This window comes from Phalacrocorax aristotelis, chromosome 5, assembly GCF_949628215.1.
Source record: "Phalacrocorax aristotelis chromosome 5, bGulAri2.1, whole genome shotgun sequence".
NCBI lineage: Eukaryota > Metazoa > Chordata > Aves > Suliformes > Phalacrocoracidae > Phalacrocorax > Phalacrocorax aristotelis.
The window spans coordinates 16,345,497-16,364,784 of record NC_134280.1 but is presented as its reverse complement, the minus strand read 5'-3'; the positions used below and the strand labels follow the sequence as shown (position 1 = coordinate 16,364,784).

Here is a 19,288-nt window from a genome sequence, read left to right as displayed (position 1 = left end):
TACCATGTAGGTGGAGAGCTACTAACTAGTCTGGCCAGATATTTGACTACTGGAAAGTAATCTATGTGATCTGAACTGTCTCCACAGGTGCTGCAGAGAGGACACTAGTTGGAACAGACGGTCATTGTACGTCCCTTCCAACTGGAACTTTCCTATTCTATTCTATTCTATTCTATTCTATTCTGACATGACTTCTTGCAAGGAGATCCATTCAACTCCAACACAAGTGTGATGAAGCCTGTGGTCTGGTGTGGCAAGTTTTCTTCCCATCAGCCAAGCAGCACATCTAGAAGACTAGCTTAGATTAGATGCCTATCTTTCTGGAGTCTATAATTAGGGAAAACAAATCTCAACTATCACTGTTAGCATTGCTCAACCATCCCTTTCCAAAGCCTGTGCTGAAGGCTTAGCCTTTTGATAAGGTAGTCAGAGCCTTTTTTTTTGCAGAGCTTTCAACATGAACTGATCAGAAGGTCTAGATCTCTCCTACAGGTGCTTAAATACAGTCTTACACTCTGCTTTTTCCTGTTAAGTTGCAGGTATGTTTTTGCAAACAACCATAGTGTGCCAAAATTTGATGCTATCACATTCCTAACTAGAGAAGAACTCCATTTGGTTTAGTCTCCTAGTAAGGAGTCCTTTTTGGGTTACTGCTCACTTGAATGGCTCTCTCTAGTCAAATTTTGACTTTCATACAACTGGGAGAAGATAATAATTTCTGACGCTTCTACTTCTCTTTCAAATCTGGTTGAAACTGGTCAGTGGATCAAAAAGTTCTTGATGGAAAGTGACGGATGAACAGATGATTAAGCGGACAGACAGCAGGAACACATCAGACTCATTTCGTTAGGAAACTGGACTGAAAACAGCAGTAGCAGTAGGTACTTGGATAATATTAATATTTTGGTCACCGAGTTAAAAAATGCCACTTTTTTGCAACCATTTCAAAGCGCGTAGACCATGTCCTTAGTGGTTTTAACAGCAAACGAAAAACAAAAGGGACATCGCTGAGGTTTTTTTCAGTTCTTTTTTTTTTGTCAGAATGTTACATTTTTATAGTTTGGACTACATTTTAAACCTTTAAAGCCAGATTCAGCTTGGATAGCCCTGCAGTTTCAATGGAGGATTAATGTGTCTCATTAAGCAAAGAAATATGGTCTAGTACTTTTCAATAGCAACAAATGCTTGCTATAGCACTTCTCTGATCAACATATTTTTGACTTACTGTAAAGCCTTTGGGCTGCTCCTTTCCTAAATGTATGAAATATACATGCAGGAAAGCTGAGAGCGAATTGTTGTGATTTGAGCTGGCTGCTACATTCCAGCAGAAAAGGGCATTCTCATTCCTAACCCTTTTCCTTTCAAGCTGATCCAGCAGAACACCAGCCCACCAAAAGGAAAGAGGTGGGGGGTATTTACTTATTGGCAAACTGATCCAGGTGACCATGTGGTCTGACTGTCAGTTGATCTGTTAAGAGGAAGGGGTTTGCTAGGTGGAGACAGGGAGGGTAAAAAGCAGGAATGCTCTTCCAGGCGGGTAAAGTATGTTATAAATCTCCACTCCAAAAAAACAGGTCCCCCAGAAGAGAAACATAAGGAGAAAAGCAGCTGGATAAAGCTGGAGATTTCCTTGCTAGATTGGTCAGAACAGAACAGAAAACTCCAGATTTTCACAGCCAAATGACTCCGTTGAAACACAGTGGCTCTAGAAGGCCATGGAAAAAGTTGGGCTTGGTATTCTCTGTGTAAGAAATTATTGGAATGCATTAAGAGGTAAGGGCCCTCTCTCAGCTCTCAAAATAGCGACCCTAGTTACTCTCTGCCTCCCTCCCTGCCTGGAGGGATGCTGCTCTTCCATAGCTGAATCAGCCTCAATCACGCTCTGCAGCCGAGCAGCAGCAGCAGTTGCTGCAGTCCCATTTGCACTTGTATCAAAGCAGGGTACTGTTCCAACACACAAAGTGAAATACCAAGTGGTATACATAGAAGGTGGGATTTGCAAAAGCTCTCTCTGTTAAACTGCTTCTCCTCCCTTTGAAGTTGGTGGCAGATATCCCACGCATTCCAACTGCGCAGTTGGGCCAATGATAAAAGCTTTAAAAACCTCTCTTTTAGGAATATTAGAAACATGATAGAACGAAGGATTCATTGTCAAGATCATCAGATATAGTCTCTGTCCATTGTATCTGTTTTCCAGCTTCCCTGTTTAATTCAGCAGCTGATGCTGCCTAACAGGCTGCAAAAATCTGTCTTCTCAAGCAGTCATGAGGGAGCCTGCAAATTTCTCAAAGCCCTTTTAGAACATAGCCAAACTATTTACCATTGCCTCTAGAGAAGTCTGCTTTGGAACAGTACCATAAGGTCAAGTTATCCCACTGAAACACCTATTAGTATAAGGAGAATGGGAAAAAAAAATATGAACAAATCAACAGCACTAGCACAGCCCTGGAAAATATGAAGTCATAAGCAGAGTTCAGCCAGAGCAGACTCCCATTAAACTTTGTCTAAGAGCCAAGTTCCACCCTGAGATATGTGTGAGCTGAAGTTTATTTCAGGGGGAGCTGTGCTGTACTTTATGTCAGGGCAAGGCTTGGACACAAGTATGTATCTGTTACAAGTCAGAGTGGAGTAAAGCCCACATCCCTTTTCCATTTTTTGGTTCTGTCTGCACAGATGGAACAGAAAACTGAAAGAAGTATATAAAACAGCCCACACTTTTACAGGGCCTGTCTGTAACATTTAATTCCTTCTTCAACTAGACCTGAATGCCTGTGTTTCTTAATTTACCAAGCTACTTTCATGAGACATGGTAGCCTTTCCCTGTGCCCCTGTCACCCCCACAAGAGCTAAACACATAGGTGGAAGCACTAAGACTTTATAGCTTCTTGGGAGTCCCTTTAGGAGACAGTCAGCAAGAAGTGTTCCCTAGGATATGCACATGCTTTATAAAGAAGGGACATACACAGCAGCCTGGCTTTACTTCCTTAAAGCCTTTCACTGAACATTTTTGGCTGACATGTAGGAGCTCAGCTGAGTGAGGAGGGAAGGAGTGGCAGAGACCTTCCTTATCCTGCTTGCATTCCCAGACAGGGGCTAGGCAGGATGACTCCCTTGTGCTGCGCTGAGTTGCATGGATAGCTTCAGACAGCAACCTTTATCATTGCTGGGGCTGGCTCCTGCTGCACAGCTGGCTGTTAAAGAGGACAAAAGGATCAAGTCACAGCCACATGCATTTCTGCGTGGCTCCTGGAGGCCCTGTGGTTACCTAGGGGAACAAGGCAGAGGGGTGCCTTGCTCCGTGACACAAGCTGTGCCTTCAGTAATGCTTAGCTCCCAAGGTTGAATTCCTTCAACTACAAGTTAAAAGAGCTCATTCAAGAAGAGGGAAGAGGGGGAGGTGAGGTTCAGTCCTACCAAGTACTGAGGCTGGATGTGAGCAGGAGGTTAAAGTATTTCGTATGAGAAACTCTGGTAAATGCAAAAGCTTTTACACCCCAATACAACCATTTAAACACTGAAACACTAACTTTGGCCCAATAGTTTCCCATGCCTCAGACCCCCAGGCACTTGCCTTGTCCTTTAACTCTCCGTTAGGCATCCACTATTGGCTCTAACGGGGAAGACGGACCATCAGCTCCATGCTCACTAAAGCACTCTTATGGGTAGAGTTTAAGTCAGGCAAGAATACCCAGCATCATCAGGATCAAATCTGTATTGGCAATCACTTATCGTGGATACTGTAGCAGGTGGGAAGAGATGGCAGTGCCCCTGGGAAAGAAAGTCTCTTTTTCTTAATATTGCTGTGACCAAACAGCTGGTGAGGGCCAAGGAAAACACACAGGCAGCTTTGTTAATGTCACAGCATGGCTTCATTGTGCAATGGCAGTGAAACAAAGGATGGGAAAAATTGGTACCAAATCCCATTAGCTAGAACATGGATTGGAAATATCCCAGCAAGGATGGGGAATGGGAAAACAGGTATGTGTGCTCTGGGAGTCTGGAGGGATGATACGGCCCTCGGCTACAGCTGGTGTCCCATGGCTTTGCGCCTGTCAAGGGACTGATTTTGTATTTCTTGCTATATCTCCCCTCACCCAGGATTATGTTCAGTGTGGGGGAGAAATATTCTCTTAGGGATGTAGATGCACATGCCCACGGAGAGCAAGCTGTTACCTTAATGTGCCAAACAGTGGCAAACAAAATCAATTGCTAAGCTAGACATGCACATTTATCAGTATGTCCCTGGCAGACTTCCCTCAGCCACCCACAAGTCCTGGACCTTGCTGTGTACTGCAGGCAGCAGGGCGTGACCTGGGGTGGTTGATCCCTCTGAAACAAGAGCCTCTTCTCAGGTGTGAGCTATGAAGGAAATAATATAGGTGGAAAATGGCTTGTGCTAGATGTTTCCATTTCCAAGCCTATCTTCCTCATTCAATGAGGAAAATACACCCCTCTCCTCTAGAATGAAGCACAGACTCAACCTTCAATTACAGGACATGTGCTCCCCCCACTCCCAAAGACTTCTACAGTTTCATATCTGACAAAAATAGGAATCCAGACCTCCAAAAGGAGTAGCTTGTATTTTCCCCTCTGGCTACCTCCAGTAGATGCCGCATTCTGCAAGGTCCTGGGGCTGGGCTGCACCATGTTTGAAAGGGAGGGAGATTTACCCAGCGATTCAGTACTCAGGTCACTTATAAACAGCACAGTGGAAGCAGCATCGTGGAAGTCATGCTCCCATCTCCTTACTTACTGGCCTCTGGAGAAAACAGGACACAGGATATGCTTCCTGCCTGGGGAAAGCTTGTAGCAGCCTGGGAGAGAAGGCATGACCTTTCTGTAAAGGAAATGCAAGTCATGGAGAGGAGTAGAGGGAAAAAGTCCAGGCTGCATTTTTAGTTAAAAACAGTGTCATGCAGTCATACCTCCTCTTGCTTTCTCCCCCTGTCTTTAAAGCTGATCCTTACTTATTAGCAATGACACTTTTTAAACAGTTTCATCTGTCTCTGACAACCCATTGTTGCTCCAGTCAGCCATGAACCTTCTGACAGAAGTCAGATGCTGTTGAAATGAAAGGTTTCATTCACTGCAAGCAAAGGAAATCAGAGGAGGTTCCCCAAGAGGAGAAGGGCTTGGCTCATGCTCTGTTTTCAGCTCATAAATGGTTATGTCCCCAGGATGCAGAGATTAAGCATCTCACACAGAATGTGGGAGGAAGAAGAGTCTTTGTCTGAGATTCATAGGTTTTAATGGATTCCAGAAGGGGAAATCTTTTACTGAGGAGCAACAGCAAAGTTCAGAGAAATGCAAAATCATTTATCTCCCCAGCCGCATTCCTGCCTGCCAAAAGCAGGAGGGTTGATTTACTCCTCCTTAGTACAAGGAGTCCCTTATGGATCATTAATCCACAGGGAGAAGGAGCTCAGGAGCCATAGACATCTTTTCTTAATGTGCAAGAACCTTGAATTAGCAGGAAGTATTCTTCTTTGGGAGCCTACAGGATCCGTTTATCTTTATTTGCTCCCCACTACCCACTGCCTTCAATAGTGGTTCCTACAAGAGCTCTAGTTACCCATGATAAATCATTTTGCCTTCATTAAAATCTGTGGTGATAGTAGATCAGGCTGCTGTGAGCTAAATCAAGGCATTTGAAGCAGAGTAATATTAAAAAGTGAAGATCTGAAATCAGCAAATTCTGATCCAAAGTCCAATGAAATCAATACAAGCAATCTCAAGTTCCAGCGTACTCTCCACACCATTGACTTCAGCAATGCAATGATAACTTGCATTGAGTAAGGCATTTTCTCAGAAGCTCTGCAGAAACTTGAAGGAGACGGAAATGCTCACCTATTTGTTTACATGCCAGGCCCTCAGGTGATGAATCTGTGTGTTTACAGCTGGAGCTGATCAGAAAACATACACCAAAAGTAGGAAAGGGGGCAGATCTGGTGGACACCTCTTGTTATTATGTTCTCTTTTCTTTAGGGGTAATAAAAAGAGAAATAATCTCATTCTGTCTCACTTAGACTCTCTGAAATCACCTGAAAATATTTCCATAATGCTTTAGTTGCTAAGTGAGGAACATTAAAGACCGGTTATCTCTATTCACAATACGCAGACATTTATAAAATGCCACTAGTCTGTAGCGGATGGCATTTTATACTCTTTACCTTGGTGAAAAAATGTGTAGCAGAGAACTATATTTCTGTATTCAAATCTCCCAAGAAGCACTCACTCCATGCCCAGATTTGTGAGTTTCTACATAAGTCTGGTAAATCCATATCCTTACTCCTGTAAATGACTTACAAGGTCTGAAATGTGGCTGAAAGAAAAAATCCAAAGCTGTCTCGTGTCCTTGAGTTTTATGCTCTCCTGTGTGTATGTGTGTGCATGTAGCATCCCTTATTTTTGCTCTTTGTCAGATGTTGTGTCACAGAGTTAGGCTTTGACAAACTGAAAAGTAGGAAGAGGAGAACAATCAAGTTTACATGTATTACTACCTGTTACTTCATTTCTTCCATGGTGCTTAAATGTTCAGGCATGTGGCTTTGAAGCACGCTACCTTTAATGCACTTAAAAACTCTGCTGGATTTCTAGCTTGCTTTGTTCTTCACAGTCTAGAAACTATCTCAGAGAATAAAAATGAGTATGTTTAGGGGAAAAATATTCTCAAGGAGAAAACCCTAAAGTCCTTCCAACTTGATATGCTTTGCCAGTTGATGTCATACATAAGGTTGTATTTTATCTTTATGTTTCAGGAGGCCTAGATCTCTGCCCAGAATAAGTAACTTGATGAGGTAACTTTGGGAAGACGGATGTGGTCAGTGCCCCTTATGAACACTGAAGTGGCAAATAATTGTTTGGTGATTTTTGTTTAGAAAGGAGGTGGAAGGAGAGATGATTTCTGTCCTGAGGAATTTACAAAGCAAAAAGGATACATTTATGCAATGGAGAAGACTGTATTTTGTTAAGAAGGAATGGGAAAGATGTGCAAGGAAAGATGGTAAGAGCTGGACTGGAGAGCTGGAAACAGACGAAAGACATGGCTAGCTAGCCCAGGCTATAAGCAAACCGACTTCTTTCTGGGGCTGTACAACACCATTTTTTCCATATCTCAGCACACAAAGTCATCACGTATCACGTATCACTACTTTTGTGGTAATGGCTTGGACTTGAACTAATCTCAAAATCTGTCCTGTGCAGCAAGTAAGCAGAAATGAGAGCTGGGCTCTTGGGTCAGGGTGTAGGATGATTAACTTGAGAAGAGGTAGCATAAACTGGGGAGAGAGGGTGAGGTGAGTGGGTAAGTAAGAGGCATGGGAGAGATGTTTGGAGGGACCAGATTCATCCAGCTCTACAAAAGGTGAAACAGAAGATGTTTTTTCATTTTTTTTAAGAATAATTGAGAGTCTTGACACTAACTGTTGCTTGAGCTCTAAGTACAGAGTAGCAGGAAACTCTCAGTGGGAGCTGGGAAAGTGCCAAAGGCAATCAATAATGTTTGGCAAGAATTGGTCCCTTTCCATTAGGTGGACACAGCCTGTACAAGAAGGATCTACAAAGCACCCTCCTCCTTCCTGACCTGGTGCTATTCTTCTTGGCCATGTCAATGTTAGCAGAAGCCATTAACTTCACTCTTCTTCGTGACTGCAGCAAAGATAGGATGAGTAATAGGAAAAGCAACAGGGTGTGCAGAGCATACTGAGTGGTTTTGAAAAGGAGCAAGAAAACTGTTACTTCCCCTTTTCCCAAATAAAAGGGGAAGCTGGAACGGAAGCATGGCTCTCAACAGCCGTTTTGTTTCCTGGTCTGCTCTGCTCAAAACCTTATGCAGGGTTTTCTGTAGAGATGCACCCTAATTCTATGTATATCCCCGTTTCCACCAAGGGCTTAATTGCCACTAGTAACTGGTAGTACAGGATTCTTTAAAATAAAAAAATCCCCATGAGTTCAGTGAGGGGGAAACTGGATTTGAATGGAACAGGCTCCAAAAATCAAACTGATGTGATTATTGAAATTCAAAGGAGACAGACAATAATAAACTCCTAATCGTGAGATCCAGGATGTGAAAAGTGTGTCACAGGTTGTAAATAAAAATTCCTATGTGATGACAGGAAAGATCTGGAGGGGGGAGGTGTTGTTTCATAGCAAGCTGTGAAGATAAGAGAATAAAGAGCAACCAATGGAGAAGAGAAGAGGGAGGGAGATGGAAGAGGGGGTGACACCCACAGGAAGTAAGGCCTCAGCCCAGAGGATGACAAGGGAAGATTTATGTCTTCCTTGTCTGTGTTTTTGTTCCTTCCCACTGCCAGAACTGCGGAAGGTCTTTGAAAGAAGGGAGGAAAAGGCATTTAACAACTGGGACCTGTATGTTTCTCCTGTGTTGAAATATGAGCACTTACCTGTGGGCTGAGAAAAGGCCAGGCAGGCAGGATTAGGAGGTGCAGAGGATACATGGACTAGACAACCTGAGAGGGCAGGTGTGACAGAGAGGTAATGATAGAGACTGGTCTGCTCTCTGAGAGCATCCTTACATCACAGATACATTAAGAATTTAATTTTCTGCTCCCTGCATTGGATAAGACAGGGACTGTGCTCATGACACTTGAATGAACCATCACATAGTTAGAAGAATAACCTCTGCTAGCTCCTCGGTGCTGGTTATTAAAGCCTCAGGAAATAAGACACTCTACTGAAAATGTGGTTTTATTATAAACTGGTAAATTTCTAGCTCCAATAAATGATAAAAATCCCTTGAAAATGGTATTCAGCAATATACCCATATAGATCCCAGAAGATAGAAATAAAATATATAAATCCAGAGCATCATTTTAAAGATACCTCAGTATTTTTGACAATATACACAAGTTTTCTGAAATCTTGGGTGACCACATTTCACAAGAATCCATTAGAAATATTTTTTTTCTCTCTACTCATTCATATGTATAACTTTCTAATCACCTGTGGTTAAGTGATTTGTGGGCTATTTGTTTAACCTAATGATTATTTCGTTTAGCTAAAGTTGGTCATCAGGAGCTGTTTTCTCATCCTTTCTTAAGTGACCGAAATTTTTGAAATATCTGATTAGCAGATGAGAGGCACCTTGCTTTTGTCTTAGTAAGAAAGCTTTTTTGAAGAAAAGAAACTTATTTTTCTTGTGTACAGAGAACAAATTTGCCTACACAAAAGGATCAAGTTAAACAGGAGTAACAATTCCATGAAAGCTAATCCAGTATAGATTCATCTTCCCATAACTGTCTGAAGCGGATGCAGAATTACAGAATACAATTGAATTGATTCCTGAAGCATTCTGTTTCTAAAGGAGAATAGTTACTCTTTAAAGAACAACTTTTATTTCAGCACAAATATGCTAAAATGATCAGTTTTTCTAAAAAACTGTCCTGAAGATGCAACTACCAAATTCTCCCAGTACAAATGAACTACTCGAGGAACACAACCCTGACCAAATCTCCTGCCTGCCTGAAGTTTAAACTTGCACTATTCACTGCCTGAAGAAGAGCGCAGACTTGGCCTTTCCTAACCTGGGTTCTCCCCTTTTAAATAGCATGATCCATATGGAACATCTGCTTCCCCCTGTCTCTGAAATCTGGATCTTTGCTTATGTGGACATGGGTCCTGTAATAGCCTCCAAGACGGATTCAGACAAATACTATGATGCCTAAATTCAAAACATGGAGTGATTCAGCACCTTTACCATCATGAGCTGCCAGGCTCTGACTGCATAGGCAGTCAGTAGAGCACGTGGATCTGGCATCTGCAAGAGAGAGTTTGCATAAGGCCGCTTTGCTGATGTTTTGCTATATCATATAAAAAGGATATTTTGTAATATTTTCCACCTTCTTATATATAGCCCAAATCACCTTCTTGTTCTCTTTCTTGTTACTGAGTTTAAGTTTCTGCGAAGCTTTCAAAAATCTAGTCTTTTTTTTTCTGCTACTTTTGAAGGTATCTGCCATATGAAAGGGGAAACATGAGCTGTGGGTATTGGCCTGTGAACAGAGATGTGGTCATGGAAATACAAATCTCCATACCTAGAAGTCTGACTAGTGAAAAGCCATATAAGTAGTGAAAAGGGTGGTGTGTGTATATATGTATGTCTGTCTGTGTATATGTATACGTATAGATATACCGTATATTATACATACATACACTGTGTATATATATATACATATATAAATAATTCAAATCCAATTTCTAGATTTGATGTTACTAAAATAGTCTTTGCAAATCTAAACACCAACACATATGTAAAGACTTGATGTCTGATTCTGCATTGCTGTGACCTTGTCACACATGGTCTTTATAATGTGGATCGCCTCATAAAACTAGACATTTTAAACATGCAGTCCCCAGTAAAATAGGCATTTATCACTCACGATAACATGGAGCTGTCTCAGGGTGTGTTCAAAAGACCCCCTGCAACTTACTGATAAAAAGCTTAACTCCATTTCAGGGCTTATCTGAAGAAGAAAGAGGTAGACTCTCATGAAATAACTGAATTTATTTTTTTTTCTAAGATGAAAAAGAGAGGGAGAGGGAAGGCAAAAAAATATCACTTTAAAACTTCAATGCAGCAGAACAAGTTTAACCCGTTGAGATTTTAAGTGAAGTTTTCTGCTTCATCAGGAAGAACCCTGTGGTGAAACATATGTCAGAAGAGAAGAAGATATGAGAAACTGGCCTCCTTTGCAGATGAGAAGATTAATTAAGAGGAAAATCACTTAGCCAGCTGTCTCATTGGTGAAACTACAAGTGCAAGGTACATCTGCAATAAGGGAGCAGCATAGTACAGGCAGTGCATTTGATTTCCATGCTAACACTGGAAGGTCAGGAATTGGGTCTGAATTAGATCATGCTGTCTCTTGGAGGAATGGAGAAGTACAGATCTTATTTGAGCTACACCTTACAAACTGCATGTCTGTTGTTATAAGGTTGCCGTATCATTACTTGATGTAGTTGAGTTATGGGTTACAAATAAATTACCCAGAGAAGACAGTCCTATTCTCCATTTGTTCACAGTTCATAAACTGTGAGCAAACCAAACCTGATTTCTCCAAGTGCCACTTTTCTTCATTTGCTAAGTAGCTTTTCAGAATGCTTAGCAGCTGGTGAATTTTTCATCAGCTCATTACTGGGGTAACACTGTCAAATTCATTTGACTTAGCAACTTAAATCTTTCAGAAGTAACTAAAACACAGTCTGTCTGCTGTCCAAACACTTGCCCAGCTAAGATGTCAATGTATTCTTGTCACTGCAGCATCTGGGCGTCCCCCAGTTTTTCACGCATTTCCTATCACAATTTGGATGTGAAGCAAAAAAAAAAGTAAGCAACGATCCTACTGGTATCAAATGCCGTGTTTAGAAGTTTTCTGATCTTTCTGTGGGAAACAAATAAGCTAGTTGCTAAATGACTTCTGAGCTATGTTTATTTCCTAAGCATGTATTACAAAATCAGGAAGTGGGAAGCAAAAAGCTGTTGCCCTAGTGGATCTACTGGAATTAATACTAATTCCTACCTCTTGGGTGCTATAAATGCCTTCCCATAGTCAAAAGCTGCCTCTCCAACAGTGCCCCTGGAAAACAGTCATTTCTCTCCTACCTGTAATCTGTCCTCTCTATGTAGTCTACCACCAGGCTTTTGAAGAAAGGTTGCCTGTACAGCACCTAGCACAATCAGATCCCTCTGTTGGCTTGCATTTCTGTATGCTATAGGAATACTAATCCCTCCCCAACAATAGAGACAGGCACTCATAGAGCAGACACACAAACAGACTTTCACTAGAGAATGCAGTCCCAAAAGCCTGTTTTACAAAAGGCTTTGCTGATTGGACTCAGTCATTTGAACAGTGATGGATTCAGGGTATATTCCACAAGAGCCTAGAAAGAAAGGTGCAGCAGTATCAGCAACGAGATGCAGACACTGCACAGTTCTGCAATACTAATAGGCTTAAGCACATAACCAGCCATAACCTGAATCTTTAAAATGTAATGTATAAATCATTGGCTTTTTTTTTTTTTTTTTTTTTGGTGAAAATCAGTGCCCAGAAATGCTGAGAACTGTGTACTTTAAAAAAGCAGACTCCTATTTGGGTGGATATCCCCCCCATTCTCTCCAGCTTAGCAGTTTGCCAACATTTCTGCTGTTAATTACCGGAGTTTCAGGTGCATTCTGAGCCTTTCAATTTGCAGACTTTCACATCAACATCCCAGGCAACGAGGGTGTTGGGGAGAACCCTGGGGTATAAAGCCAAATTTTCCAATCATATGCAGAGTGGTGGGAGACAAACATAGAAGCAGAAGCATTCAATTTTCATAAATGCTTCTGGGACACATTTTGAGATCCCTGTGCTAAAAATGAGAGGTTCTTATAATCTGTAGGTTTCCTTGCTTACAAATGCGCACAGGTTTACCAGTGAAGACCAAGATTTTCATAATCAATAGTGTCCACTTTTGTTTCTTAGTTACTGTCACAGACAAGCGCTTCTGTTGATTAAGGGCAATGAAATAAAATCTATTGCCAAGGCAGTGAATAACATGATTAAAAGTCTACAGGGGTCAGTTGTGGCTTTTCACAGATCCTGTGTGAAAGGTAAGTGGTATTGCTCCAGGAACATTTAAAGGACCAGTTTGCAGCCCCAAAATATAAGTCTTAATGAATTAAAGATACGGCAAGGCTGTTCTCCGAACCAGACTCACCATTCACAGCTGTAAGTCACTTTGCCTTTATCAGGGGCCACCTTTGCCAGGCTCTCAGCCTCTCTGGAAGGGACAGTCCACTCATACTTGACTCTTTTTGCCAGAAGCCCTAGCTGTCATTGTGGTAGGTGGAGAAGCTGGGCGCCAGGGAGCCGAGACTACCCGCTTGTGGGACAGAGGCAGCACCAGGATATGCTCCCACTGAGCAGGGCAGGGCTTGCACCTGGACTACTGCTGAACTACAGCTGGCAATACAGATGGAAAGCATGCAGCTCACAAGGCTTGCTTTGCTTCACCCTGTTCCTGACCCTCTTACTCTCTCTGCAGCCGAGGCATGGCCTGAGGTACAATCTTGCCTTCTGGTTTCCTTTTGGGCCAATTCTTGTACATAGCACAGACCACACTGCTTTCCCACCCACCCAGAAGGAAGACCTTACCTGCTGGAAGAGAAGCCTCCACAAACTGCTCTCCTTACCCACTAATTCCTTTGACAGCTGGCATCTGGAGTATAAGAGGCCCCAGATAAAGCATTCCCAGCATGCCAAGTACAGATTAAAACCTGTAAGGTGCACAGCACCTTCTCCAAGGGAATAAACACCTTTGACCCCCAAAGATGTCTTTGCATAGATCACTGCTTCCCCAGACTGAACCTTTGGCACAGTGATGTTTATCTGTGAGTCCTTCACCTCATCTGAGCTGTCCATTGCCTTGGAACTGGGTCACTGCAGTCTAAAAGAAAGAGGGCAAAAGCTGCAGTCTGAACAGAGATTGCTAAACCTGTGCAATTCCTCAGATTTTGTAATGTCAGGCAGCTACTGCCTGTACCTCTGAGCAGAGGTGGGAGGAAGCAAATGCATCACCAGAAGCTGATGCATTCAGAGATTATGCATTTAAAAATCAGGAAGTTTACATTCCTACTATCAGGGTAGATCTCTTCTATGTCAGCAGCAGCAGCAGCAGCAGAAGAGGGAAAAAAAAGAGAAACTGCAGATATTCACAGCACGATATTGTATTGAATCCCAGTCAACAAAACTGAAGGCCAACTCCATTTTTGGCTTTGGTAGCAGACTTCTTTACTTAGGTATCCCATTTTATTCCAGCCACACACAAACATCCATTAACTATGAATGATGGAGTAAATATACACACACTGCCTAACATCAGCAAGCTGAATTACTGGCTTGTCTGCCTCTCCATTGAGTATACAGAGAGCCCACTCAGAGCAATGGGATATCTGAGCCAGGTGTGGAAAATGCCCGAGGTTAGATGGTGTGGCATCCCCGCACAGAGGCAGAATACATTTGCAGGGTTCACAGAAACAGAAAATCTGAAACAGTACTCTGCTCCCACCTGGATTGCCAGGATCATACTGTATTTACAGAATGAATAAAAATTCCTTATCAGCCACGAGTGAATACAAGGAGATAAGCAAAGAACACGAGCAATTAGGTAACTTAACACTGTTCAGTTTACATCAGTAGGCAGCTGCTTTGTGGTCTCACCTGCAGGTACTCAGCAAAGAATTAATATGTTCAGTATAGTCAAAGGTTTTTGCTGATTCTTTATGCATTTTCACACCCATTTCAAAGACTTTCACTATGGTTATGAAGCAAATTTGTTTTCCCAATTACTCTGCCTTTCTGGCAAACATCTGCTATCCATGCTGTGCACTGCCTGTTAACACACTGATCTTTCAATATCTTGTTTCTTGCAAAAATTTCTGGAATTTTAATATGAAATAATACCTATTTCCCCAAGACCTACCCCAAAACCTCAACCATTATAAAAACATAGCATCGAACTTGCATTATACAGGAATATAGTACTATCAGACTTCCCTCTAATATAATTCTGTTCTTAATCTGTAAATTTGATCCATGTAATTAAAAAAAAAAAAAAAAAGAGTCATACTGAAACAAAATACAGGAACGCCCTGTCTGAATCAGTAAGGGAAATTATGAGGGCAAATAAAGAATAGATAGTCACTATTTTTCAGTCAGAATACTTCTTCTTGCTAGATTGTAAGCCATTTATTTTCACTGGCAATCATATGATCTTAAAATGATTCAAGCTGAGAATTGCTGTCTAGATTTTGGAAAAAAACAAGAGAACCTGATGCATCAGCCTTTTTTCATTATGAACACACAAAAGGCCCCATGGGGTACTAACTCCTCATCCAGAACCCTAGGGCCTTCTGTGGGGTCCTCTGACAACCTGGGTCTGTCAGAGAGTGATTAGTAATGTTTTCAGGACTGTAGCACTCGTCCTGGGCTTGTCACCTGGCCAAGCCTGTCATTAAAGATACAAGATTGGGTCTGGACCCTTGCTGATATTGCACAATGAGCAAAATGCAAAATGCACCTCAATGAGTCATGACCACCCTCCTGCACACACTTGGAGAACACCAATGGCAGTAATTTACTTAAGCTTTTCCAAACGCAAACTCTCAGAATCCTGAATTAGTCTGCATGTTTCTTTCCTATTAATAATAGAAAACCAGCTGTAATAGAAACAATAGAAAACAAGCTATAATATTCTAAACTGCTGAATAAAATAGAATAAAATTTAATATAAAGCTAGCATCTAATCTTTCTTGTTGGTTGGAAGTTGCAAAAAGGACTAAAGGGTAAATAGAAATTGCTGGTTGGGATTCCAGTGATGATGCTTACTGTGTCATTTCTGCTGGATCAGCCTGCCTCATTAGAGCTTGGGAAACATCATCAGTGCCAACATCCATATAGACCAAATATTCTTACAGCGATCTCTAGATCAAACCCTGAACCACAGGCAGCTCCCAGCAATGCTGTCTGTACTTTCTGCCTTCATTACTGATACCACAGTATGATAAACAATTCTGCTGTTGGCAGTTTGTTTATTAAAAATAATACAAACCTGCTGTCTTGAATTAAAGCAGGAAAGGTTTTACTAAAGACATAAAAGAGATATGGAGCTGCTATTGCAGTACCAAAAACACAGTTTTCCCCTTGACTTTTCTCAGCTTTTCAAATCAGAATCAACTCCCTCCCCCTCTGCTTTCTTTTTAATACTGCCCCAAAATGAACGCTACCCTGCTGCAGCTAAGCCTCTGTGCTCACTTGAATATTTGGGCCAAATTCTCTCTTTTCAAATTTACTAAAATATGCAGAGTTATGCCAGCAGCGGAGTTGCCCTCCTGTACTCTCTCTTGCTGAGAAACTAATTTGCTTGTCCTTAAGCCCACGTTTCTAAATTTCCAGGAGGAGAAACACATTGTAGCTTTAAATATAGACTGTCAGCTTGTGGCTTGCGTCTCATATTACACACAGACAGCTTGAGACTTAAACACAAGTTGGGCAGCACCATTAATATCTTAGAAAAGCGTCAGTACACTTTTGAAATGCTCTGTATTTTCATTCCTGAAGGCGGGGGAGGGAAAAACATTCAAATGAAGCTTTTCTAAGCCAGGGTTTAGGCGGAAATGTTACTAACTTTGCTCGGTCCTATTCAGGAACCAGAGTTTGCAGAGCCCGTTTCAGTTCTTCATACACACGCTCACGCACAAACACAGAGAATAAGAAAAGGAAAACATTTTCACCACAACTTTTTTTCTTCAGGATTAGTCTCAGGTGTTCTTTTTTTCTTTTTTTTTTTCTTTTTTTTTTTTTGCACATGAGATGCATTAGACAGTCTTTTCCATAAGTGACAGACTGATAAATCCACTCTTATTGTAAGGAGGAGGGGGGATAAGGGTACTCACGTGGTTGAGATGTCGTATTGTTTTGGTAACTCATAATTTACGCCTCTGAAAAATGCCTTATTTGTGTTGACAGCCTCTCTTCCCTGCTCAGAACTGACGGCGGGATTGAACAGAACAGCTGGAAGAGCCCAGGAAAATGCTCCTCTTGTTCGGGCTCTCCTTGCCTGGCTCCTGACCCCTTTACAACTGGAAAAGGAAACAGCACATGTGTCATTCTCTTTTGCCTGTGTAGCTCACATGAGCGGGGAGGGGCACCCATTTGCAGATAGCAGTAACTGTATTCAAGTTTTGCAAGTTGGATGTATTCCACCCCTTTGCTTTTACTAGCCAGCAACCAGTGGAAAGAAAACACTCTTTTCATTCTTAGCCAAATCGAGATGCACCTTTTAGATTCGCTTCCCAAACCCCTACCCACCACTGTTGATATTATTTCTTTTAAGTGCAAAACTTGCTGCTGACTCCCTTCCCAAAATGCCTATCATCAGTGTGTGAGACTGAAAGCTTTCAATTTTCATTGCCCAGCAGCATCCTTAACACTCACACTCTTACTGATTCTGTCCTTTTAACAGGTAAAAATTGAGCATGACATTTACTGGGTCAGAGTAGTTACGTCAGCTTATAGCATGAATCTACACTGTGCTCAGAACAAGGAGGAACCTGTGGCTGCAGTGGCACAGGCAGAGGCGCAGGTAACTCCAGTCCTGGTGCTGACACAGGTGTCTTATGGCACCCTGGGCAAAGCATTTAATCTTTGCCTCAGTTTGCCATCTGTAGAATAAAGATGATACAACTGATTTCCTCCCAGTTTCGGTGTTTTTATTTTAATCTGCAGGCAGGCATTTTTTATACGCAGGATATATTTATTGGTCTGCATGCTCTTCAGCAAGTTTTTCAGCCTGGACTAGGCTACCAGCTCCCTTGTTTACATTGGTACTATTTAAAGCTATCTGTTTGGTTATCTGCATGCTATTCTGCAATCAGCAGTATGCAGTATTTGTGAGTGTGCATACACAGGGTAGGACTCCTAGGTCATACCAAACACACAAGTAATATATAGCTTTTGTATATACACAATATACTACAAAAATACAAGTAATTTATAATGCATATACCTTAGACACTAAAAAGAGTGGACAAAGTTTCCGTTTTCCTGGTCTCTGTGAGTCAAGATGAATTAACCGGCTGCCTGTGACAGCAAAAACACAGTAACCATCGGAATAGAAGTGGAAAAAAACAGAGTCATGAAATTCAGGCTGAGACTCATCCTGTTTTGCAAAACTGTCACAGGATATTTCTGTGAGATCATCTCAGTTACCTCTTACAAGAAATCAATGCTGTGAACTTGGTTCACAGTATTTATTTAAAGGCTATAGGGTGGAAAGAACAGTGACTTATTTACATGCCAACGACAAATAACAGCTTGTTTGTGAGCACGGATAAAGTTGACAACTTTGGTCAGCATTTTCCACACTCTGGGCTCATGGTAGAGAGCCCTGGAACATTTAGTGATAGACAGAGCAAAGCAAGTCACAAAACAAAGAGGGAAAAATAATAGCAAAAAACTCCTGACGTTGCTCCACTGGCTTCAACTCCGTAGCGCAACACTGATTTACACCAGATAGCTTCTCTGTGAAAATACTGATGGGAATGTTATCTATCGCTCCTTCTATATTTGAAGCACAATGTGCACAGGTAAAATTGGGGCTTTCTGTCCTGGGACATGAGAACTGTTGTCATGCAGAGTTCTTACATTGAAATCATTCATCATCCTGATCCCTGAGAAATTACAGAACTGCTGTCAAGAAAAGACTTCTCAGCTGCTGCAGCTGAACTGAAGGACAGAAGGTATTGATGCCTTCATTATGCTAGTGCCAGTGGTCTGGACCCTTCCCAGGTGTTTTGTGGCGGACTACTGAAAATGACATACACGCACCCGAGTGGGCTGCCCTAAACTGAGCCCTGTTATCTCCTAGTGCATCTGTGCAACACTTCCTGCATCTGCCTTCTTTGTTCGTATTAAGGCTACTCTCCTACCACCAAAATTCCTGGGAGAGTTATACCCAAGTTTACATAAGAGGATTCTGGCAGAACCAAGACCATGTGAAAAAGTCCTGTTTAGCACCTTGATATCTTCACTTTTCTTAGGACTTCTTTCTTTGCTTCAGTAGACTGGGATTCCCAGGAAATCAGAGAGCCATTTCCCAAGGCTGTTGCTTGCTGTCAAGCAGGCCATTAAAGAGACCCTCCCTGACCTTTCCCACTCATCATTAATAGGAAATATGTGAGGTTGAAAAGGGAAGCAAGTACGACAGCTCCACGCAGCCCAGAATGCTTCCGGAGGAGCCTGAGACTGGGGCACAAAACAATGAGCAGCCCAGTGCTCTCTGCCTGCCCCAACCCTCAGCTGGCCACCCCTAGGGGACCTGAGGCACCAAAGGCACCCAGAGCAAAAGATGGGAGTGGAGTGGTGGTGGGGAAAGTATGTGATTAATCATTAATTTCCAGCTTGTCTGAACTCTCTTGTAAACTTTAAATATGTTGCTTCTGGCAAAAAAGCCCCCCAAAAACATGAAAGGGTGAAGATAACAGAAGGGTAGCTAAAAGCATTTTCTGTCCGCGGGCTGTGGCATTCATATAGGATCCACCGGATCTGTGGGATAACACAGGTATGCTGGGAAGTGTGTGTGTCAGGCATGTGGCTTTCATCAGCCAATTACTTCATCTTCTAGGGTCACCATGTTCCCACTAACCTACAGAAGAAGTATCAGTTTCCTGCCCTGGTGAATACTTTTGTATCTCCAATCTTTGAAGGCTCAGAGTGTTTTTCTGTGCAAG

At 42.1% G+C, this 19,288-nt stretch overlaps 1 protein-coding gene across 1 annotated transcript in view; it reads right to left on the bottom strand.

Annotated features, from left to right (window-relative positions):
• Nucleotides 1-16,676, bottom strand: part of GYPC (glycophorin C (Gerbich blood group)) — a 35,896-nt gene extending 19,220 nt beyond the window's left edge. The window contains exon 1 of the mRNA XM_075093105.1: nucleotides 16,454-16,676. The gene's annotated coding sequence lies outside the window, so the exon portion shown is untranslated. The remainder of the gene's footprint in view (nucleotides 1-16,453) is intronic.
• Nucleotides 16,677-19,288: the final 2,612 nt, after the last annotated feature.